The sequence below is a fragment of the Zalophus californianus genome, chromosome 1 (genome assembly GCF_009762305.2).
Source record: "Zalophus californianus isolate mZalCal1 chromosome 1, mZalCal1.pri.v2, whole genome shotgun sequence".
Lineage (NCBI taxonomy): Eukaryota > Metazoa > Chordata > Mammalia > Carnivora > Otariidae > Zalophus > Zalophus californianus.
Window position 1 is genome coordinate 35,479,917 of NC_045595.1, and position 26,258 is coordinate 35,506,174.

Here is a 26,258-nt window from a genome sequence, read left to right on the forward strand (position 1 = left end):
GTCAAAATTGGACTCAGCTCCTGTGTTTCTAAAACCTGTGTGTAGGCACACTTCCTTATGAACAGGGAGCCAGGAGTTGGAGGCATGGGAGGTGAAACTGGGGGCTAGGGTGTCTACAGTCCTTTGGTCCTTTACCCTGATGTCCAGCTCCACCTAAAAACTGTAATTTATTTCATTTGAGATGCTGTATGAAAAATGAAGCAAGATCTCTAGTGCTGAGAGGCAAATGCTGTAATCATCTGCATGACTTGATTCTCTATTCCAGTAATATGAAAATTGCTAATTATGGATGAATTATGGATGCTACAGATAACCTGTAATCTGCGGCTGCAGTATTGTAAACACGTGCAGCTGCCTTTAATTTTATTTTACCAGTCGTGTAATTCATTCACACACACCTGTAGTTACCTAAGATGCAGAAACTAATGAAGCTGGGTTCCAGTTTCCACTGTTTATGTTTTGTACACCTCTGTTTAATTACCACACTCAGAGTTGAGAAATTGGTTAAAAACAGATGCATCTCAAGAAGGAGCCTAGTGATTATCCTTTAAGAACCTACTCAAATTCCCACCTCAGCCATCGACTTAAATCATTGCTTTATCAGCCGAAACCCAGGCATTTTAGAAAAGGAAAAAATTGTAGAATTGATTTTTCTGCAACTGTTATGGCAGCAAAGGCTAATCGTTAAAACATGGAATTTGCCGATAGCCGGTGGAGATGCTTGAAATCAGAGCCTTGGTTGGTGCTGGTGGATACTTGCTACTCCACCATGTCCCTGGGCAAAGGCCAAGCAAGTCTCACCTGTGAAATGAGGGAGTGCAACACTGACTGACAGGATGTGCTTGTTTTAAGCCTTCCTCTTGTTTCTTTCCGCAATGTATTGAAATTGATGGGTTGGGTTGTATATGATTCTTACTTCTCCTCACTGTCATGTTTGTGGAGATATCAAACGTTTTGTATGTTCTTTTCTGTGAAAATATCCTCATCTTGCCAGTTTTTTTTTTAAACAGGATCTCCAGTAAAACAACAGTAATAATATTATCATAATAAATAAAAATAATAATGGCTGCACTTCAGGACATAGATCATATGTCAGGCATTCTATTAGACATTTTACATCGATGATTTCACTGGGTCCTCAACATAATCTAACAAGATTGGCTTCATTTTTTCTCAACTTATACACCGGGAGCCAGAAACTAAGTGGCTCCTCAACAGGATGGCTCATCTAAGAAATGGGGTCTCTGTGATGTAAACCCAGAATGGCTGGTCCTCCTTCAAAGCCTGTCCTCCACATCAGGATGCCATACAGACTTACACCTTGTGCAGATATCGTCTTTATTCCTTCCACCACGTTCACCACTAACATCTCCCCCTTGGATAGCCATATCTGCTATACAAGGTGCAAAATGTTCTGTGATGCTCTACCAGTTCCATTGCCTTACTCACGTCTGTGTTTGGGTAGTTATTATTTAATGTACAAAAGTTTTCAGTGTGAGGACTAAAACTATATTGGCAAACTTAATGTCCTAAGTGGTTTTTGGCAAGATCATAGATAGGGTAGACTTTTTTTTCCCTTTTCTTGGTATTTTCCTGTTCTTTTATACACGAGAACATGTATCAAACTGAAAATGAGAGCCTGCTTCCTCTTTCTCACACCAAAACTTATATACCCTATGTCTCATTGCTACAAGGTCTTATATGCTGCTGGATTCTAAGAAGCAATAATTGGTTTATCTAAGAAGCTAATCCATGTAAATGAATTACCAACAGATACCATTTATTGGAGCCTTACTGATATGATAAGCTCTGTGCTAAATTCTTTACAAACACTATCTTGCAAAGCCCTCTCTGATGGCTTTATTATCTTCATTTGTAAATTAGGAAGCTGAAGCAAAGGAAGATTTTGCCATTGTCCAAGGTATAGTTGGTAGGCGGCAGAAACAGGATTTGAAACTCATTTGTATATGACTTTAGTCCCTCAGTTCTGATCTGCTTGTTACAGTAATATTTCTTAAAATGTGGCTACCTGTATCAGAATCATCTAGGCTGCTGGTTGAAAATGCTGAATTGTGGAATGTTCGATAGACTTCCTAAATCAGAATCTATCCACACATGGCTTAGGAATTTGTAATTAAAAAAAAAAAATGTTCCCAACTCTCCCTGGAATGCATATAAATTTTATTCGGGTAAAAAGCTCGTACTCTTTGGAAAGTCACTTAAGAAGTAACTACTGCTGTGGTTACACTGGTTCAGGTTAGTGAGTGAGACAATCTTGCACTGCCAAAAGTAAATGACTGAATACACCACCTCTGTGAAAATCTGACCCTGAGGCTATCGGTTTAATTCAATGTCATGATTTTAGACTTGATGCTTTTAGAGAAATCCAGTTCAAACTGGTTGAAGCATAAAAGGGAATTCATTTGATTATGGGCAATACAGCTAGATCCAGGTACTCAAACACAATCACCACAAATCCCCTTCCCTCCATGTTTTGGTGCTCCTCTCCCAGTTTTGGTTTCATTCTTAAGTAGCCACTTCCAAGTAGTGATGAGGTGGCCTTCACCACCTCAGGCTTATATTCTGCCAGGTTAGAACTTCTGGTAGGGAGAATACGTCTTTCAACATAATTCCTCCAAGAACCCCAGGACTTAGACACAGATTACTACCATAACCTCCCTGAACCAAACAGAAGCTAGAGGGGATGGCAGGCTCCTCAAGCTTGGCCATACTGGGTCCTGTCCACAGTCCTGAACCTGGGAGGAAGAGGCCATGAGAGGCGGAATCAGCCACTCATGAACCACATGAACTGAGAGTGAGGGAGGCTTGGTTCCTAAAGGAATGTTGGGTCTTGATCCTACAAGCAAGGGGAATAAATGATGAGCGGGAAAATCAATGGATATCCTTCTTGCCCCTGAATGGATAAAATGAGCTATACTCTGTTCACAGCTCAGCTGTCATTTTCTCCCAGGTGATTAGATGTAGCATAATTTTCTTAGCAAATATTTTAAAATGTCACCAAACCTAACGTGATCCAGTGCTCTGTCAAGTCTGCCTCCATATAGATCAATAGTGAACTATTCATATCAGACCCAATTAGCGTTCTAATGGAATTTATCTCCCAGGTGCCTCAAATCACTGAAATGGATAAAGTGGTTTATTACAGGTCACAGGACACTTTAAAGGACCAATTAGAAACCACTGCAGATTGGGGAGGACAGGGAGGTCATGATTAGAAACTGAAAAAGTGGGAAGATAAGGGGCTGGAGAGAATGAGAACTTTGTTGGGAAAGCTGTAAGATATGGATAGAGATGAAGGTGTTTCTTAGACATAGTTTGAAAAGCTTGTTTACAGTTTTGAAGGGCTTTGAAATTGAGCTCTCAAAGACAAGTTTATTTTGCTTGTTCATATTGTATTTATTTTAAACTCCATGTATTAGCGTCATTCATATTTGCAGAGAGGACATCATGGAGGTGGCTAAGAGTCAGATGGTGGTCTGACCAATCTGGAGGCGTTCTTGTGGTGAGACAGCTAAGGGACAGTCACTCCAACCTTGGCGTGCTTCTTGAAGAAACTTGTCATATGACTTCTTGAGTTAGTTAGCAGAACAACCCATGGTGTAAAATACTTGCCTTTTGTAACTCCTTTTGCCTCTCTACTATTTAGGTTGCTGCATGGAAATCTAGCTTTTTGCAGTGATAAAGCCATGCACAAATTTAGGTATGAGTTGCATTATATTCTTTATTTGACTTAAATCACCTTAAATTCTCTTTTTCTATCCTCCACCTTTTAGGGCTGATGAAAAATTCTATGTCAGGCATTTTATTAATAAGAGTGATTAATGCTAGACATTCTAATAAACAGCATTCAAGTCTTAGTGGGTTAATATCATATAAATTTATTTCTCAGTATTTTCATACCCTGATTGCATTTTGGCAAGTGACTTTTCTCATGGTTGTTCAGGGGTCCTATAACCTTCCATCCATTCTCAGATTCCCTTACTGCGTCCTATGTGTGGAGTCAGCTAATGAGCAAAGAGAAAGAGCTTGACATATCACCTGAAGGGTTTTAGAGGCCTGGGAGTTGTACACACCATATCTACTCATCTTCCAGTGGCCAAGTCGAGCTGCAAAGGATCCACATTAACTATAAGGAAGGCTGATGAAGATAATTTCCCTGTGTGTCCAAGAAAAAGAAATAGATTTAATAGTACTCAGTAACTTCCTACTATATAATCTTTACTGGGGCCTCCTTTTGCTTCTAGATTATAGTAAAATCTAGCTAACTAGTTGCAAAATGGGGCTTAGTTAGCCTATTATGATTGCAGCTACCAATCCTCCCATCCTCTTACCCAAACTCCTGCCATTTCTTTTTTTTTTTTTTCCTGCCATTTCTTTGAGGCTCATGTTTTTCCTCTCTCATGCCCCTGTAGGGATTCATGCTGAGGCTAGAAATCATGATGCTCTTGGTTCATCTTTCTCAAGTGAGAATATAGCTATCTACCTAACGTTCTTGCTAGTATTCTAGGCTTTGTCAGAGAACACATGTAGATTTCCCTGCTCTGGAGTCTCACAGACATCCTTTCTTTTTCAGGTCTAGGGGTGGTTCTCCTCTCTCTCTCCTTGAACTTTTGCCATTGTCACACAACTTCTCCTCTCCAGCCTTCATCCCTGCCTGGCCCTGCCCCTGCCCCATATTATCTCTCAAATGCACTTGGGATATTTAGTTTGACTTATATCTTCAGTCCTACCAAGATTCCTGAAGCAAGAAACATGAAGAACTTGGCTACCATTGTGGAATGAAGCTAGGGGAAAATACCAAGAGAAAAAAATATATATAAATTATAATTCCACTAAATGATTTTGCCATAAATACATGTTAAAATGTCTTGCTAATATCATGTATGTATATCAGAGCCATGTCTTATTGCATTTAATCATTGAAGCAACCCTATAAACATTTCTCTTTATTCAAAGATGTGGAAACTGAGATTTAAAGAAGTTACGTTACTGGTTCCTGGACACACACCTCATTAGGTATAGCCCATGACAACAGGCCATGTACCACAGACTCCAAATTCTGAGTCATTAACAACTATATCATGCTATAGTTCCCGGTCAGTGGGGGAGCTCTGTGACAGAGCCTCACTCGAAGGTTCACTAGGCTCCTGAACTTTGCAAAGGTTAGCAGAGAGTGGTGGTGCGTTAGCATTTATCAAGCATCAACTTTATGCCAAACAGTGCATCAGTGAATTCGTAAACTCTGTTTTGCTTCCTTTCTCCAGAGTTAATATTATGCCTATTTTACAGAGGAGGACATGGAGGTAGAGGTTATCCCTTGTCCTGTTAATTAAGGGTGGAGCCAGAACTCCAACCCTCATCCCTACAGTCCCGTAGTCCACAATCTACTGCAGTGTTCTCTACCTCACTGATGACCCATCACACCATGGCCCCGGGAGGAGGTCCCCTCTCTCGTGGGCTAGCAGAGGAATAGCCTCACTTCTCAGTCTTGGGTCACAAGTTAGAAATTAACACATCATTTCATTAATAATGAGTAAATAGGACAATTTGGCCATGCACATGATATATGACGATTCAGTATGATGCAAAACTGAAGAAAATACAGAAACCTCATTGATAGCTATTTTTCTTTATTTGCTGCAGTGCACTGTATCCCAGTTTCCTAAAGTTATTTTGGGGGGTATTAAGCTTGAACAGCTTAAAGTTATATAATTAATTGCAATCAGCTTCAGTTACAATTACTAATTGATCCAAGCCTGCCAGCCTAGCACCCAGCAGCAGTCCGGAGCACGAAAGCGATGGCAAGCAGGTGGTTGCAATAATTAGGTTATTACTTTTTTTTTCCCCCTGCAAGCACCTGGTTCATCTAAACCCCAGGGTCAAGCAGACTGCGTTGGGGTCAAGATACCATTTATGATCCTGAGTTCTTTTGAAGGAACTAAGAGCGGTAGCAGAATAAGCTAGTCACTGAGGATATGGTGAATAAAGCACAAGCACCGGACTGGTTTTATTGACCCAGAATCAAAGAAGAGCATCCGGGATCCTCAGACAAAGTCTGGAGGAAGGGGAAGACTGTTAGACCAGCAGCCACTGTATCTTTGAGGTTTGGACTTTCTGGCTTACTCTTGCTAACCAGAGTCTCTGGCAAACAAGGATGAAGATCCAAAGGTAGGCATGCATTTTCAGTTTTTAAGCAATGTCCTCAGTGGTCATAATCATTGGGTTTGAAATTGGATAGAGTTTCTTGTTTGCTTGCTTGCTTGTTTATTTTCCTCTGGATTTGCTTCTTATTAAGTGTGAGGCTTGAGGTAAATGATATGACTTTCTAGGCCTCAGTTTCCTTATCTGCAAAATGGATAATATGACTGTCATGTCCATTAAATGAGAAAATGCATAAATATGACTTATTATATAGTATTTGCTGTACACTGAATTGATTCATGAATGTTAACTGTTTTATCTGTATTGTATCCAAAAGAGGAAACAGTTCAGTAATCTACATTTTGAACTAGGATGATTGACGATGAATAAGCTTTGAAATGATAAACATTATCCTCATTTTCATTTCTACATTAATAGTAGTTATAATCTTTTGAGTATGAATTATGTGCCCGGGGAAACATTAAATCCAGTGCTAGCTTTAATTTCTGCTCTCCTTCACCTTGAGATAGATAATAAAATTCCCATTTTATAGATGAAAAACTGAGGCACAGAGAGATTTCGTTACTTTCTGGAGGTTTATGCCTATTGTTAGTAAAAGAGGGAGATGAGTTAGAACTCAGATATATGGTTCTATCGTCATCAAGCACTGCTCTTCTGACTTTATAAGCTCAAAGGGAAATGTTCTCGGGTTCCTTTTTGCAATATTAAAAAACTTTTATGTTGCAGTGTTAGGTTATCTTAGCATAGCCCTTGCGTTTTAATTCGACTTGATCTCAGAAGCAATGGGTACGGTATGAAAAACACGCATTCGAAGCAAATTCAGAAAGGGCCTGGGAAAATTATTATTTTTATTACATTTATCTTCTATTTGTTAGCTTTTTTTTCTATTTTTGTTTGTGGTTTTTGTGCTTTAAAACGTGTTCTTGAGCATCTCATTGAAACTCATGTTGAGGTCAGTATTCAGTGGCAGGTAGGTCCCTGCGTCCATGATCTTAAATGAGAAAGTAGAACACTGTCAAGAGGTATTAAAAATAACTGCAATAATAATGTTCACCACTTTCTCAAAAACATCTGATAAACCTCTTTTTTTTTTTTTTTTTTTTTTTTTACTGGAAGCTAATTTCTGCCAACTGCTGTAGAGAGGAAGGGGAAAAGTCTTGGAAGGCACCCTAACAAACAGGAGAAAAAGATTTGTTTATTTTAAATAGTTTCGAGTCCTTTGGGACCTTTTTCCAATCAAAAGAAATGACAAAAAAATCCTATGGTCTCATCTCCCAGGTTTTAGGTTTCCCATTTATTTAACCAAGATAATAAAAACTCTTATGTACTCTCTTTAGTCACTTCCAAATAGGGCTGGTGTCTAGTCTGCCTCCTCTTTAGAATACCTCTGGCTGCAAATTTCATTTTAGAGCTGTCTTTAGCATCAGCCAGGGCTAGGTGGATAGGCAGACATTACCTTTGGTTTCCTTATGAACAAAAAAAAGACTCGTTGGTTTGAAAGTTGTGAATTATGATCATGAAAAATTGTGTTGTGTTTTTGGCTCATGGGGAGCCCCTGAGAGCTGGGCAGCTTTCACATTGCGTCTCTCCACTGTGAGATCCTGTCTCTCCACCTTAGACTTCACAAGTTCCAGACATCAATCAATACCTTTCAGTAAGAATCAACTGAAATTAAAACCTGTGATGAGCCTTCCCCCAACCCCCTTACAAAATCTGCCCTGAAGAGCCACCCGAATATCGAAACCCCAGACAAACACCTTTGCTGGATCTTTATTCTCCTGACAGCCTGAGAAGGACAGGAAAAAGGCTTCAGATTTCAGCGAATCTTTAACATTGGCATGCATCCTCCTGAAGTTGCTCCTCTGTGTTGCCAGATCAGAAGTGCCTGCCCACTTTACTGTGTGATCCAGGAGGCTGGCTTCCCAGCATCTCATGGGAGCCCCTACTTCTCATTGCTAACTGTACCGCCATTGAAAGTGTAATGTGAACAGTAGGGTGGCACGTCATCTCACACTAGGGTTGATTTCAAATTCAACTTGTAACGTGTAACTCGTATAAATAGCTCATCCAGATGATGCAAATTCATCTTTAGTGAATCTTGATATAGATACTAGATACACTGTGGCCCTATTGATGCCAGTTGGAGGTGGGTATGAGGGATCATAAATCCAAAAGTCCTATCCAGCTGAGTTTTCAGGGTTAAAGTTTGTTTACTCTTTCATGCGTTCAATATAAGATGAAGTCATCAGCTTGCATAGAGGGTCATGTTGTGTGAAAACTACAGCGTTTAACCCTGGAATCATATTCTGAGATGAGATGGCCTACATTTGAGAGGACCCCCTGGAATTTGCAAATTATTCTTTTCCTTTTTCTTTTCTATTTGCACACTCCTTTTTTTTTCTTTTCTTTTCCTTCCTTCCTTCCTTCCTTTTCCCAAATAAGCACTTTTGATTATATATAATTTAAATAAATGTCGGCTAAAACTGCATGTATGTATTTTGTGTCAGGACAGGGCATTTTGCGTGTAGAGAGGTAAGGAGAGAATCCTGAAGTTGAAATGGGGAATACCTGCATCTTGAGAAGACAGCCGAGCCAGATTGTGACTGAAGGAAGAAATCCCAAACACTTTTTGGTTCAACCACCTATTCATTCAACAAGCAATTTCTGAGTGCCTCCCATACTACAAGCATTGTTCAGTTTGCTAGGAAGAGATGAGACAGATACAAACTCTGGTCTCAAAGAGCTCCCAGTCTTGTCTGGAGGAGGAAAGGGTTGGTAGACAGCACGGAAGCCACATGACTAAAAGGAACCTCGAGGAGGACTTAATAAAGGATGAGAGTAGGCAGCCTGGGGGTGTTAGAAGAGCCCCTTGAGACTATGGTTTTAGTCCTCTAGGGTAGAAGTCAGCCAAAAATAGCCCTGTAAACCACATCTGGCCTGCCACTTGTTTTTGTAAATAAAGATTTATTGGCACACAGCCATACTCATTTGCATAAATATTGCCTATGTGCAGCTGCTTTTACACTAGAACAGAAAAACTGAATGGTTGCAACAGAGGTCAGATGGCCCATAGGGCAGAAATTCTTTACTATTTGACCTTTTCTAGAAAATGTTTATCAGTCACTGGTCTGGAGACAACAGATATCCCACATTACTTTTGACTGATAGAGTAGCTGAAGAAAGCCATTAACTTTGGTTTCATAACTTTAGTACCGAGGATTCCCCAACTCTTGTCTGCCTGTGTATCTTGGTGAACTAGATCAGTCTATTCACATTAGGACTATCATTTTTCCCTCCTGAATCAGTAAAAGCTAAGTTTATTTTCCCCTTCCCCTATGGCTCAAAATTGTGGATGCTATCAGTATTCTGACTATTAAATTCCTTCATTTAAGTGTTTTCTGGTCATTCTCTGAAAGTTCCATTAACCATGTATATACCAGTCTGACATAGTGAAATTCTGAAAACACCCCAAGAGGAATATTTTAAGCCCAGGCAAGAATCAAAAAAGGAAATATAATATACTCTTGTCTGAACGATTATGTTATCTGGAAAACCTAAAGTGCTTTATAGTGAGCTCTGTGTCCAGACTCAGAATGAGGAATGACAAAATTTTTAGATAAATTGGTTTGTAAAATATTTATGTGCATTTTAGTGGCACAGACAGGAGGTAATCTGTTTTGTATTGAATCAGCTTGGGACAGGGAAAAAAAAAAAAGGCACAATGTTAATGAGATTTTTTAAAGCCACTTTTAAATTCACGTTGGCAAAAGACAAATAGTCAAGACTTTTAATTTCTATAAACTTAATGGTTAGAGAACAAATAAAGCTTTATTAACTTAAATAAAAGTAGCTTTTCTTTCAAGGGCATAGCAATTTATTTTTCTTTCTGTGTAATCTTCTGAAGGACTGCTCTCATCTATGTATTGATCAGCCTTTTCCAGTGTGTTTAGTTGGATTTTAACTAAGTACTTGTTGGTTTTGGAGGAAAAAAACATAGGATGATTGTAGAGTGATAGAGTGGGCGAACATTTGATGTGGGAGTTAACCAGTAAGCATCCTCATACTGGTGATGCTATGGTCTTGCTATACAACCTTGGGTAGACAACATAACCATGTGGACTCACTTTCTTAATTACTAAGGTAAAAATCGGTTGCCAGTAATGTAAGACAATTCTACCGCCACTTCTGTTGCTTTCATTATGGCAGACACCACTAGTCGATCCCTGTACCTTCTTTCTCAAATGAGCCAGTCTCAAAATTTCTCTCAATTCAGTATTCTCAACAACTAGTCTCAAGAAATAGGAACGGCTATATAAATTTAAACGATTTGCCAATAAACAAGGAGATGATCTCTGGGTTCTACGATGGTGTGTAGAATTGTAATGTTTTCTCTTACGTATTTCCTGTAGTTGCACCTTCTGGTAATAAACTTTCATTTTAAAGTCTGTATATGTTAAGATATGGATGGAATCCAGAAGAGTGAATAGTTACTGGTGGTTCTTTGGGGGGACAATAAAATTACAATGAAAGTTTTGACTTTGCCATATCCTGAAAAAAATCTGGAAGATATGGGTGATAGAACCATTGTAATTGTTAAAATACATTTAACATTGATCACTGTCAAAGTATGAGTCCCCCATGCAGCTCTACTTAAACACTATATACTCTGCTTGAAACCCAGTGCATAATAGATAACCCTGTCTAATGTTCAAAAGATTGTGGAGATAAAGAAATTGATCCCCAGGTATATTAGTCTTGGTATAATTGTTTTAATTATATAAGCCATATTTTGAGATAATATTTTTTCATATTAGAGAAGAAAACAACTTTTTACTTGTAATCTTTATAGATCTTGCTTTTTTCTGGTCCCAGTTTTTTGTAATGGGGAGTAGGTGGGTGTGGGGGGGGAGATCCCTTAATATCATGCAATAGAAAATCACAAGCAGATGTTGACATATCAGAAGATGCCCCTGAAACTTCTTGAATTCATCATTATGACACAGAGGTGAAAGGCACAGCCTCCATTTTTAAGGAATCAATAAAATTTGTCATTTCATGGCGAAAGTTTGGACTGGGCTATGATGTCAGCACAATTACATGAGTATTGCATGCTTCTCTTCACTCTTGCATGCTTTTCTATACTGGTGACCTAAGTTAAAGAGCTTATTTGTGAACTGAAGAAGGAAAATTCTCTTCACCTGAAATGGTTCTTCCCCATGGCTCTTTAGGTACATGCTTGCTAATTTTCTTGATCCCCACATTGTTCAGTGCCTATCTTGGAGTGCCTGTCAGGAGAACTCTGTGAGTAATGAATGTAAGATCCTAGCAGAATACCTAGCAATTAAGTACCCAGTAAATGACACCTGTTACTTTTGTTTGTGATTTTGTTACTTCCATCTTTTTGTGTGTTTTAAATATATCTTCTGCAGTGAATATTAGGTGAGTATTTCAATTCAGCTCAATTAAGATTTAATGGCTTCCTTTGGCCCCTGGATCTACGATTTTCTCTGGCCCACATTGACACCACTTTCTAGTCAAGCTCCATGATGTTAAGAGATTATTTAAGTTTCCTCAGATGTGAAATGGAGACTGATAATGGCATCTACTCCTAAAGTTGTGGGAAAAATTAAATAACATGGTACAGATAAAAGTGTCTCAGCATAAAGTAAGTGCTCAGTTAGTATTGATTATTACATATCGCCCCCTTTCTTAGATGAGAAAATGAGGTTGTTAGTAGTATTCCAGTGGTCCAACAATTGTCATTGTAACCACTCTCACTCTTGCTCTTATAGTTTCTGCTTCCATGCTTGCTTCCTTTTGATGGCTTCCCTTATAACTCCACCATAGTGACCCTCTACTCACAATCTCTTTTGTATGAATTATTTTTTCACCTACTTTAAAATAGCTTTTCTTTCCTATTTGCAGTGTATGTCTTAATGAGGCTACAAAATATCACAATTTGTTTAAAATAGGAAACAGACCGTACACTTAGGTTCTGTTCAACTTCTAGAGCCTCACATGGAGATATCCTCCAAGAAAATATATTTTATTTAATTAATACCTCAGGGTCCTTCTGCAAACACATAGCCATAAAATCAAAACTACTCAGTCAGAGGAATAGAGCAGTGGTTCTCAACATCTGCATTCTTAAGAATCTTATATGGTGCTTCATATCAATGCAAATTCTCATCATTCATCCTGAATAACTGGGCCTGTAGTGAGATCCGGGTAACTTTATGTTTAACAGTTACCCTAGAATTGCCCTGTCTAATCCAGTAGCCACTAGTCCCACACATGGTTTGTGTTAGTCTATTCAGGCTGCTATGCTGGAATATCACAAACTGAGTGGCTGAGAAATAACAAATATTTATTTCTTAGAGTTCTGGAAGCTGGAAGTCTGAAATCAGAGCACAAGCATGGTCAGGTGAGGGCCCTCTTCTGGGTCGCAGATTTCTTGTGGCTTCATATAACAGTAGGGAGTTAGTGAACCTCTCTGGAGCCTCTTTTATAAAGCACTAATGCCACTTCCTAGGGTGCCACCCTCATAACTTCAGCACCTCCCAAAGGCCCTACCTCCTAGTAACATCATTTTAGGGGGATTAGGATTTCACCATATGAATTTGGGAGGAACATAAACTTGCAGACTATAGGTTACTTAAATATTTAAATTAATTTAAATGATGTAAAAACTAAAATTCTTCACACTAGACAAATCTCAAGCATTGAATAGCCACATGTGGCTAGTGACTACTATAGAAATATTTTCATTGCAATTAAACAGTTTACGAGAAAGTTCTGCCCAGTACTATTTTGATGAACAAGATCCTTCACTTATACATTAAGAACTGTAGGAATAAATGTAGAGCCATGAAAATTTTGTGCTTGGTGACTTCAACTTGAAAAACTCTAATTATTTATATCTTAATAATATTGGTAATCATAGCAGCTACAAAAGCAGAAGAAATACTACAGCTCCCATTGTCTTGGGAACATTTTTGGTGCTGTCAGATGCACTACACGCGTTATTTCCTTCAAATCTCAGAGTTCATATGAGTTGGCATTCTCATTCCTATTTCATAGGAACTGAAGGTGAAGTAATTTGCAGAAAGCCACTCAAATAGTAAATGGCCAGCTTGAAGGCTGGGTCTGATTCTAAGACCGTATCTCTCTGCACTTCATCAGCTGGTTCTACCTATATATAGGCATTAAACTGGTTTTAATGTCTGAAATTGATGCTGTAATTTGAATGTGTTAATCATTCTAGAAAAGTATGCTAAAGGCTGAGTCAACCTGATGATCCTTAAGCTGAGGCTTGAATCTTTCATTTCATTGACCTCCCCCAAACTGGGTCGAGTATCTCATTTCTGCATTCCCATCTGCTTACTTATCTCTGTCTTGCATAATTTACTCTGGGCTGAAAGTACTTGCTGTGTTGATTGTATTTCCCTTGTAAATGTTGACATTCTTGAGGATAGAAGCTGGATCTTGATCCTCAAGGTATTTTACCTGGTATAGGGTGGATGCTCAATACATTTCTGATAGATGAGCTAATTAAAGAGACTTAATTCTTGCCAATAAACTGGAAGCTCTACTAGAAGGATGGGAATGACTGTCTAAATCCGCCAGGGACTGTACTAAAGAAAATCCTTCTGGAACAAGTTAGGCGTAAGGAGATGAACCCAATCTGAAGTTCCATAGCCCAAATTCTTAGGTCTATAAACTGTAGAATCTCTTTTAAATCTGACCTCATCTCCCAATTTTCCATGTATGCAAAAATCTCCTTTCTGTTGACTTTTGGCGAAATGTTTTAGCTGGTGGCTGAACGTTCTTCTTTTTTATTTTTTAACAGATATGCTAATCTCAGGAATGATGCATTTCAGCTCTAGCATCATTAAATTAGTATCCCATTGCCTTTCCGCAATTTACTGCTGAGTCAGCACATCCAGTACAATCTCTTTTCCAGGGTTCCTAAATTGGTCATAAAAATTCAATCAGAGTAGAAATTTGTCATAGGAAGTCCTGCTTCTGAATGGCATTTTTTTTCAAACATTATCTTAAAATACATTGTTTGATGTATGTGAACTATTGCAGAGTTTACAGATATTCAGGTGGAATTCTGCAAAGGGCCTTTGAGGCATTATAACTTAAGTTGTTACTCGGAATGTTGACACTTCATCATGGAGGTGTCATCAGGCAAGTTTTGAATAGATCCCTTTGTCCTGCCTTGGGTAATTGTGCTGGGTATATCATGTAGAATATTTCCAATTCTTGTGAACTCAACAAATTCTCCTTTTTGCAGCACTTCTTTTTTATTACATTCTCTTTCCCCTTTCCATTCATTTTTGCTCTTAGTTTTTCACCCCACGATCTCATCTACCACATTCATTGTTTTTGCAGTGTGTGTATGTGTGTGTGTGTGTGTGTGTGTGTGTGGTGCAAGAAGTGTCTACATGGGGAAATTTCTAGTGCTTATGGTCAGCTCTCAATTGTTCCCATAGACTGAACCACTTTGTGGATTGTCTATATTTCTCCTCTGATTCTACTTTTTCCAGCCATCTGAAATACAACAGATTGACTCCTCTCCCCCACTCCAATGCACAATTAATGATTGTGAAGGCCTTTGTAGATTCTCTGAGGTATATCCTTTTGGGAATGTATTTTGTTCTCCAAACTCCATAAAATATCTTTAAAGTCAATTATTTAAATGCTGCTCTACATATGCCCCTATTTTGAAGTACATGGATCCGTTTCCTTTCATACTATGAATAAGCAAAGAGCAGTTGTTTATATATGAACTCTTCGTACACTTGTTCATAATGGATAGTGAAAAGGATTAAATTCAGGCCGCAGTGCAGCAGCGTAAAAGAGAATTTGAATATAGATGAGATCCCAGAAGTCTTTGCTATTTTGTACATGGAGAACTATCAGCTGTTGGAATTTTAGAAGTTCATCTTCTACCTGATGAGTGACTCTCTGAATCAACCAACACTGCTAACAGTGGAAAATATTGGTAAATTTGCAGCAACCTCTCTGGCATAAGGTGGGAATCCTCAACACCCTTTCTGCTATTAGCAAAACTGCCTAATCAGCAGCAGTGAGATTCCCACACGCAGATTCTGTCCCCTACAAGTCTGTCTAAAGTCTTATATTTAGAAAAATACTTTTTTAAGCTAACACCTTGGTCTTATACTGTCTCGGGAAAAACAATTGTACAAGTTGGCCAACTAGCTTTTGAATATAAAGAGCATGATATAGCTAAAACAGTAATCTTAGTTTTCTTTACTCAGGAGCATCTGCTCCATGCCAGGTACGTGGCTTTTTTTCTGTGGATGCAAAAGGTAAAGAAGATGTGTCCTCTACTCTCAAATTACCTACGGTCTGTTATGCAAAACAGATTCCTGACTGGCATCCTATAGTACATTTCAGTATTTAAAAAAGTTATATTTATTCAGTGAATATTCAGTAAGTGTTTTCTATGTGCTGGGCACTATTCTAGGCTATGGGAATAGACTGCTGAACTAAATAGACAAGATCCCACCCTCCTGTCTCCCAGGAAAGAGAGCATGCACCAGTAGTCACACTTTGGAGGCAAGTGGCTTTGTTTTGCTCACTGCCATATCCCCAGTACCTAGTACAGTACCTGATGCATAGTATGTACTCAGTAAATATTTGGGAACCTGAATAAAAATAATCATGAGTAAAATGAAGATACAAGGGCCACTTAGCGTAGCAAAGTGATCACAAAGGACTAAGGAGGCACTGGTTTGTTCTGTCTGCAGCAGCAAGAGAAGTCCAGCCTGACCTCAAATTGTTTGTAGGAGGTGGGAAGGTAGAGAGATGGAAAGCAGCAATGCCAGATGGAGGAGGGGAAGGTTCAAGTAAAGGGAGGTGAGAGAGACCATAACGCATTCCAGACCCTGAAATTCAGTGTGACCCAAGCTCAGAAACTAAACAAGTGGTTGTAACTTGACTGTGAAGGTCTTTCTTGCCAGGGACAACGTTTGGAGATCCTACAAATTTGTAGGAATCTGTAGTGATGCCTACAGATTTTTAAGCAGAGTGGATCTTGAACCCATCTGCATTTCCAAGTTCCTCCTTTCCAAGCCACCTCTCCCACCATCATTGGGAGTATTTTTTTTTCCCCTTCCTCTTAGTACATTTTGTCCCTCAACTGTCAGCCAAACACACGGCTTATCATTCCTTTGAGGTTTTGTCAGACCAGTCCTTTATAATGAACAGAGTTAGATCCTGTGTGTCCTTATTTAGATAGTAACTAAACAACTTGGCATCTTGAGACTGCTACCAAGGAAGAGCCACCTTTCTGGAGCAGCAGAAGAGATGCATTGCATAGTGGGTGAGAGACTAGCAGCACAATCCGTAACATAAAGAAAGCCAGCAGAATCTAACTTCCCACATTAAAAATTAACAATGTGCAGTATACAGCAAAGCCTGCCACACTCCTCCCTTGTGAAGCTCGTAACAGGAGAAAGCACCCTCCCCGGAGGATGAGAAGGGGACATTTTTATACAGAGGTGCCAATTTAATCATCAGAGGAAAGTTCTGTGTATCAAAGGGAGGGCAGAACTCTCAGGAAGAGGCTGGAAATTTAATTGCCCATTTGTGAGTTCTGAAATCCCGTTATAGGCTTCTATAAAGGCCAGGGGAAGTACATCCGCCACGAAGCCTTATGCAGAGTAGACATGCAATAAATATCTTCTGAATGATAAATAAGATCAAGGATGTAAACTAGCCACTTTTGGCAGATGCCTCAGCAGGAAGAATATTCTTAATATCCTTTGCAGAGTCTTTACAGTTTATAAAGGCTTTCACTAATGCTACCAGTTTTGTCTTCAGCACTGTCCAGCACAAGACAGCAAATTTCACCATGATTCACTCAGGGTCCTAGGAATGTTTAAGGGAACCATTCAAGGTCACACGCTGGTTAGTGTTGTGGTTGGGACTTGAACTCGGGTCTACTGAATCAAAATGTAGGATATTCCTTCTGTGCTCTAAGTGTATAAGTCCCATACAGTAATGCTCTCCTTCTCAAGGTGTGGTCTTAGATGACTGCTTCAAAATCAGCTACTGGGAGTTAAAATGCAAACTCGAGGGCCTCACCCAATCAACCTCTCTTGAAGGAGGATCCCAGGAATCTGTGTTTTTTCACAACAGTGCTTCAGAATTCTTAGCACACAAGATTTTGAGAACCACTGCACCAAAGAACACCTAATACAGGTTGAGATACTTAATGAAAGTTCCAGAAGTCTAAATGACTACCTGGATAAAGCTTAAAAACAAAGGAGAATCCATGTAAATATTTCTTAAAAAACTGCAAAATCAAAGTTGGAGGTAGGGCTAAAGGTCACTTGCAATGTCACTGGTCAGTAGACAGACTCCTCTATTTGTTACCCAAGTTTTGACTGAAAATTTTTGAATTTTAGAGAAAATTGATGGCTATTATAAATTTAGAAATTATGGTCTATTTATTGGTTGTAATAAACTTCTTTTCATTTTTTCCCCAGTTTTATTTCTTTTCAAATACAAAATAAAATAGGCTTGATTTGTTTAGTTCAATAGGAATCACTACACCTTGTTTTAGGTTCTATTCCTCTCAGCCTGGTTGCATTTACTGTAACTCTAGTTCTTTAATCTCAAAATACTATGAATAAGTGTGTGCCTATGAATAGACTTAGCATTGTTAGAGCAAATCATTGACTGAAGTTCCAGAATGTTCAAACTGATAATGTCGTCAACCACATATTCATTCTCAGTGTATATTTTTTTTAAATATTTATTTGTTCGAGAGAGAGAGGGAGAATGCATGTGGGTGCTAGTGGGGGAAAGGGCAGAGGAAGAGAGAGAATCCTTAAGCAGACTCAGTGCTAAGTGTGGAACCCAGTGAGGGGCTCAATTCCAGGCCACTGAGATCATGACCTGAGCCAAAATCAAGAGTTGGAAGCTCAACTCAATAAGCCACCCAGCACCTCTCTGTTGTATATTGATATATTTGCCAAATTTCGAAGCAAGTAGTTAAAAACTATACAACTTTACATTTCTGGAAAGACTCATAATTTATTTTTTATTTTATTAAAAATGTTTCAAACATTTTATTTTTATTTTTTTATTTAAGTTTTTATTTTAATTCCAGTGTAGTTAACATACAGTGTTATGTTAGTTTTGAGCATACAATATAGTGATTCAACACTTCCGTACAACACCTGGTGCTTATCACAACAAGTGCACTCCTTAATCCCCTTCATCTATTTAACCCATCCTGCACCCACCTCCCCTTTGGTAACCATCAATTTGTTCTCTATAGTTAAGAGTTTGTTTCTCAGTTTCTCTCTCTTTTTATTTATTGATTATTTGTTTTCTTTCTTAAATTCCACAACATGTGAATGAAATCATATGGTATTTGTCTATCTCTGACTGAGTTACATTGCTTAGCATTATACTCTCTAGTTCCTTCTGTGTCTTGCAAATGGCAGGATTTCATTCTTTCTTTATGGCTGAATAATATTCTAGTTTGTGTGTGTGTGTGTGTGTCTGTGTATATATATATATATATATATAAATATTTATATACATACATACATACTACATCTTCTTTCTCATTCCTCTATCAATGGACACTTGGGCTGCTTCCTTAGCTTGGCTATTGTAAATAATGCAACTACAAACAGGGGTGTATGCATCCCTTTGAGTGTTTGTGTATTCTTTGGGTAAATAACCAGTAGTACAATTGGTGGATTGTAGGATTGTTCTATTTTTAACTTTTTGAGAAACCTCAATACTATTTTCTATAGTGGCTGCACCAGTTTGCGTTCCCACCAACAGTGTCAGAGGGCTCCTTTTTCTCCACATCCTCACCCACGGTTGTTGTTTCTCGTGTTTTTGATTTTAGCCATTCTGACAGGTGTGAGGCGGTATCTCATTATAATTTTGACTTGCATTTCCCTGATGATAGGTGATGTTGAGCATCTTTTCATGTGTTGGCCACTTGGATGTATTCTTTGGAGAAATGTCAGTTCATGTCTTCTGTCCATTTTTTAATTGGATTATTTGTTTTTTTTGGCTAGCGAGATATGTAAATTCTTTATATTTTTTGGATACTAATCCTTTATTGGATATGTCCTTTGCAAATATTTCCTCCCATTCAGTAGGTTGCTTTTTAGTTTTGTCGATTGTTTCCTTCACTGTGCAGAAGCTTTTTATTTTGATGTAGTCCCAAATATTTATTTTTGGTTTATTTCCCTTGCCTTAGGAGACCTACCTAGAAACAAGTTGCTATGGCCAATGTCAGAGTAATTACTGCCTGTGTTCTCTTCTAGGATTTTTATGGTTTCAGGTCTCACATTTAGGTCTTCAATCCATCTTGAGTTTATTTTTGTGTGTGGTGAAAGTGGTCCACTTTCATTCTTTTGCATGTAGCTGTCCAGTTTTCTCAATACCATTTGTGAAGAGACTGTCTTTATCCCATTGCATGTTCTTTCTTCCTTTGTTGAAGGTTAATTGACCATATAATTGTGGGTTGATTTCTGGGTTTTCTATTCTGTTCCATTTATCTGTGTGTCTATTATTGTACGGTTTTTATTACTACAGCTTTGTAGTATAATTTGAAGTCTGGAATTGTGATGCTTCCATTTGCTTTCTTTTTCAAATTGCTTTGGCTATTTGGAGTCTTTTGTGGTTCCATACAAATTTTAGGATTGTTTGTTCTAGATCTGTGAAAAATGCTGTTGGTATTTTGATAGGGGTTGCATTGAATCTGTCAATTGTTTTGTGTAGTATAGACATTTTAACAATATTTGTTCTTTGAATCCATGAGCATGAAATGTCTTTCCATTTCTTTGTGTCATCTTCAATTTCTTTCATTAGTGTTTTATAGTCTTCTACTTCTTTGGTCAGGTTTATTTCTAAGGATCTTATTATTTTGGGTGCAATTGTAATGTAAATTATTTTCCTGATTTCTCTTTGTGCTGTTTCATTGTTAGTGTATAGAAATGCAACAGACTTCTGCACATTGATTTTTGTATCCTATAAATTTACTGAATTTATTTATCAGTTTTAGTAGTTTTTCTTGATGGAGTATTTCAAGTTTTCCATATATAGTATCATGTCGTCTGCAAATGGTGTAAGTCTTACTTTTTCCTTAACAATTTGGATGTCTTTTATTTGTTTTTGTTTTCTGATTGCTGTGGCTAGGACTTCCAGTACTATGTTGAATAAAACTGGTGAGAATAATTATCCTTGTCTTGTTCCTGAGCTTAATGGCCAAACTTTCAGTTTTTCCCCATTGGGTATGATGTTTGCTGTGTGTTTTTCCTATATGGCCTTTATTATGTTGAGGTATGTTCCCTCTAAACCTACTTTGTTGAGGGATTTTATCATGAATGGATGTTTTACTTTGTCACAGGTTTTTTTCTGCATCTATTGAAATGATCATATGGTCTTTATCCTTTTACTGATATGATGTATCACATTGATTGATCTGTGAATATTAAACCACCCTTGTATTCCAGGAATAAATCCTACTTGATTGTGGTGAATGATTTTTTTAATGTATTGTTGGAGTTGGGTTGTGAGTATTTTGTTGAGGATTTTTACATCTATATTCATCAGAGGTATTGTCTGTAGTCCTCTTTGTTTGTGGTGCCTTTTATCTGGTTTTGGTATCGGGATAATGCTGGCCTCATAGAATGAATTTGGAAGTTTTCCTTCCTTTTCTATTTTCTGGAGTAGTTTGAGAAGAATAGGTACTAAGTCTTTTTTAAATGTTTGGTAGAATTTGCCCGTGAAGCTGCCTGGTCCTGGACTTTTGTTTGTTGGGAGTTTTTTAATTACTGATTGACTTTCTTTGCTAGCTATTAGTCCATTCAAATTATTCTGATTGGTTATAAATGCTATCTGGCTAATCTCTATTCCAGTATAGGAATGAATTTCAGAAGCCACTGGTTTTTCTTCAATTCTGGGTGGCAGATTATAATTATGGTCAATAAATTCTGGTGTCAAGGGTTTAGCTAAAAATTATTTATGATATTTGATGTTATTTGGCTGCCATGAGGCTGGAAGTCTTTTTACAAAAACTTAGTTCAAGGAATCTAAATCTGCTTCGTACATAAGCAGTTCAAATAAACATTTTCCTTAATATCAGAGAAGGTATTTATTGGGATTAATAAATGGACAATTGTGTTCTAATTTCTCAGTCACAGCCAAGAATCCCTGTCAGTCCAGATCCCCTTTTGGGGATATTGGATATAATCTCTACCTTTTCTCAATTCCCAGAGTATATAATCTTTCATTTATAACATATCACTTGCAGTAGTATTGTTACTGGAATGTCAACCTTTTCCTCTATAAACAGATTTGTATTTCTTTAAGGGAAGGGTCATATTTTTAAACATTTTACATCTTATACAGGGTCTTAAGTAAAATAGATAATATAGCAGTGGGCCTCAATCATGTTCGCAAATGATTCATGTCTCCAAGTATTTGTGTTCAAACAACCCTTGGCCCACTTGGAGTAGAACTGAGGCTTCTGAATAAAACCCAATACAAAGCTACTAGCTTTGTAATTGAATCACCTTGGAAGACAGTCTTTTAGACCCAGTCAATAGCTGACTGCAACATACCAGAATCCAAGCTGGAATCACCCAACCAAAACAGTTCCAATTTTCTTTACCACAGAAATCACATGGCAATTGTTGCTTAATCACATAGCCCTGAACATCTGTTTAATAGGTAGGATTTTTATGACTAATACATGATAATCACTGCTTTAAGCCACTAACTTTTGGGTAATTTGTTACTCAACAATAGAAAATAAATACAAAATTTTATGACCAAAGACAAGAACATGACATGAAAGATTCAAATTATTGGATGAAGGTCAAATGTCATAATGATCATAATGTATATCTCATTCTATTGGTTATGTGAAGATTTTTAAGAAAGAAATTAGTTTTTAACCAGACTTTAGAAGAATAGATTGTGGTGGTAAGGTAGAGAAAAATAACTCATACTTGTGGTAAATTCTCAAAAGATTGAAGTCTGGCTACCTTCAGTGGTTGGTCAGAAGGTTTGATATCCTGGTAATGAGAAAGAATGTTAGTTGCAGAAATGGCAAATTTTGAAGTTTAAGAAAGACCTGTCAGGGAGCCCTTCCAAAATGGTGGAATAAGGACCTCTAAAAATCCACTTCTCCATAAAACCAATGACAATTGAAAAAATTCTCTAAATCAACTTCTATAGAAATTTGGAAATAAATGAAAGGCTTTTAACAATTCCAGTAGCACTTACTCAAAGAAAGCAGCTGAATATCAGTAAGAAAGCAAGCTTTGTGACATCTTAAATTGCTTTGTTCCCATTTCTCTGTCCCAGATACATAGTAGCTATGGAAACCAATAACCTCCCAACCATGGTATTTGTAAAACCCAAAAGTCTGTCAGGCACTGGATGGGGCAAAACAGTTTGGGTTCTCTTAATAACCCCATTCCCAGAGTATTTTCATTATTTTTCTTATCCAGTAGCTCCTTCAAAAAACCAATTCTCAGGGCTTTCTTTTACATAGTCTAATGCAGATTTGTCTGTGAAAACAGCCTTATCCCCAGAGTATTTGTCAAAACAATCAGCTGCAGTCATTTAATCCTGAGGCAGGGATACAAGTGGCTGACCAAAAAACTTAAAAGGAAGAACTGAGGAATGAGAGGTCCATTTTAAATGCCCCAGCATATTTAAAATGCTCCAACAAAGCCCCAGATGATAACACACATGCTCAGGGCTGCACTAATGTCAGAAATAAACTGAGAAGGCTCTAAACTCTGTTTAATCTCTGGCTCATAATGAGACTCAGCACAGAGCAAGAGGGGAAAGCTAATTCAGAGTTATAAAATGCCAAAACAGTGAAGGCATGTCCCAAGACACACACAGATGCAAAGACTGGGGGACTTACTGCTTCAGGTTATTTAAGGAAACCTACCTCCAGTCACTAGCTGACAACTAAGTTAATCAAGCAGAGGTGTGAATGGCTACATCCACACACACAAAATTCAGACTTTACATAAGTAGTCCAGGAAATTCATTAACCCATCACTAATAACAATAGCAAATGTTAGGAAGGTGTGGTAGACAGAATAATGCCCCCTTCCCAAAGATGCAGATGTTCTCATCATCAGGGTTGTGAAATCTGTTGTTACCTGGCAAGGAGTTAAATTAGCCAATAGCTGGCTTTGAAGAGATTATCTTGGATTATCCAGGTGGTCCCAATTCAAACGTTCTTTGAATGTGCTAGAGGAAGGAAGAAGAGTTAGTGTCAGAGGGATAAAATGTGGAAAAGATTCAAAGAGCTACTAAAGACTTTGAAGAGGTGATAGGGCTAGGAGTAAAAGAATGCAGGCAGTGTCTAAAAGGTGGAAAAAAAGAAAATAAAAGAAAGAAAACATTTTCTATCGCAGAGCCTCCAGAAAGAATGTAGTCCTGCCAACACCTTGGCTTTAGCCTAGGGAGACCCATTTGGACCCATTTTCCTGCAAAGCTGGAAAATAATAAAACTGCATAGTTTTTAAACCAATAAATTTGTGGTAATTTGTTTCAGTAGTGATAGGAAAGTAATATGGGGTCAGAAAGGACATGATTTGCAAAGTTGCCAGATTATATATTTAAAATGACAAGTTATAAAAAAGAGGAAAGTATAACCCATACCCTGGAAGAGAGCCAGTCAATATAAACCATCTCAGAGGAAGCACAAATGTTGGACTTAGTAGACAAAGACTGTAAATAAGCTTTTAAAAGCACTTAATGAACTGAATTAAAAGTGTTTAACAAAAATTATGTCTAAAGAATTAGTGAGAAGTGTGAGAAAAATGCTTTGCTGAATTGTCAATAAAACACATTGTAAAAGAAGGAAACAAATAGAAAATCTCCAGTTGAAAAGTACAAAAAGGGAAGTTAAAATTCAGTAGAGGGGGGTGCCTGTGTGGTTCAGTCGGTTAAGTGTCTTACCCTTGATTTTGACTCAGGTCATGAACTCAGAGTTGTTAGAGCCCCTTATTGGCTCTGCGTCAGGTGTGGCGTTTGCTTAAGATTCTCTCTCTCCTTCTTCCCCACCACCCTCCCTCTCTAAAAAAAAAAAAAAGAAATTCACTAGAGGGGATCAACTGGCAGAAGAGAGAACAAACAAAACTTGAATATAGGTCAGTTTAAGTAATCCAGTCCAAACAGTTTAAAAAAGAATGAAGAAAAATTAACAGAGCCTCAATCTGTGGGAACCCCAGCACATGCACAAATATACAGATAAATGAGTCAAGTAAAAGGAGGAAAAGAAAAAAATTTGAAAAACTAATGACTTAAATATTTTTTAATTTGATTAAAAAAAAACATCAATTAGTACATTAAAGCACTTCAAAGAATTCCAAGGAGGATAAACTCAAAGAGACACACACCTACACATGTGGTCAAATTATCAAAAGAAAGAATAAATCTTGAAAGCAGCAAAGAAAAACAACCCATCATCTACAAGCCTCCTTAAACTGATTAATATTCCTTCTCAGAAATCATGAAGCCTAGGTGTGCCTCGGTAGCTCAACCAGTTAAACATCTGACATTTGATCTTGGCGCAGGTCATAATCTCAGGGATGTGAGATTGAGCCCCTCATTGGGCTCCACACTCAGCTGGGAATCTGCTTGAGATTCTCTCATTCCCTCTACCCCTCCTCTACCCCCAGCCCCTATAAAATAAATTAAAGAAAAAAGAAGTCATGAAGCCTAGAAAGTAGTAGGATGATGTACTCAAGGGAAGAAATAGATTATTCAATAATAATAGAGACTTCAGTCTTCAATACCACCCTATTAATAATGGATAGAACAATAAGGAAATGGAAAATTAAAATATGCTATAAACTGACTAGATTTAATAAGTATCTATACAACATTCCAACCAACAATAGAATGTACATTCTTTTCCCAAGTACATGTGGTACATTCTCCAGGATAAACCATATACAGGTCCATAAAACAAGCCTTGATAAATTTAAAAGGATCAAAAATCATGTTTATTTTCCAAACCATAAGGTGATAAAATTAGAAATCAGTAACAGAAGGAAATTTGGGAAATCCACAAATATGTGAAAATTAACATAGTCATAAGTAGTCAGAGGTCAAGTAAAAAAAACACTGATAAGTTAGTAAATTGCTATAAATAAAAATGAAAATATAAAATACTAAAACATAGAATGCCACAAAAGCAGTTGCTTAGAGGGAAATTTATAGCAATAGGTATTTATTTAATTTAAAAAGAAGAAAGATTTACAATCAACAGCCTAATCTTCCACTTAAGAAACTAGAAAAATAGTGCTTCCTTTGGCAGCACATATACTAAATTAGAATGATACAGAGATTAGGCTGACCTCTGCAAAAGGATGCCATGCAAATTTGTGAAGCGTCCCATATTAAAAAAAAAAAATACATAAGAGCAAGTTAAACCTAAATTAAGTAGAAGAAAGAAAGAAAAAAAGAAAGAAAGAAAGATTGATTATAATAGAAATAAATGAAGTGGATAATAGAAAAACATGGGAGAAAATCAACAAAACTTTATTTTTTGAAAAATCAACAAAATTGACAAAACTTTACCTTGAGTAACCAAGAGAAGGGGAGAAGATTCACATCTCAAATTACTACAATCAGGAATCAAAGAGGGAGGGGATATCACTAATGATACTACATAAATGAAAAGAATAATGAGAAAATAATATGAATAATTATATGTAAACCAATTAGATAACTTACATAAAATGAAAAAACCCCTAAGACACAAACTTCTAAAACTGAAGAAATATGAAATGTGAATATACTTATGACAAGTAAACATTTTAAATTGGTAATCAATTTCCCAAAAGAAAAGCTCAGGACTAGATGGTTTCACTGGTGATCTACTAAATCTTAAAAAAAAAATACTAATAATAGTACCAGTGGTTCACAAAACCTTCTAAAAAATAAAAGAGAAGACAATGCTTCCCAGATCATTATAGGAGTCCGTAGCATTCTGATGCCAAAACCACACAAATCTCAATATCTTTTAT

At 37.5% G+C, this 26,258-nt stretch overlaps 1 protein-coding gene and 1 non-coding gene across 4 annotated transcripts in view; both read left to right on the forward strand.

The window, feature by feature from the left end:
* Positions 1-26,258, forward strand: part of TAFA1 (TAFA chemokine like family member 1) — a 511,550-nt gene that overhangs the window by 127,224 nt on the left and 358,068 nt on the right. The gene's annotated exons all lie outside the window — the stretch shown is intronic.
* On the forward strand, positions 25,531-25,633 carry LOC113919070. The gene has a single exon (XR_003518807.1). It is a non-coding gene; the product is annotated as a U6 spliceosomal RNA (small nuclear RNA).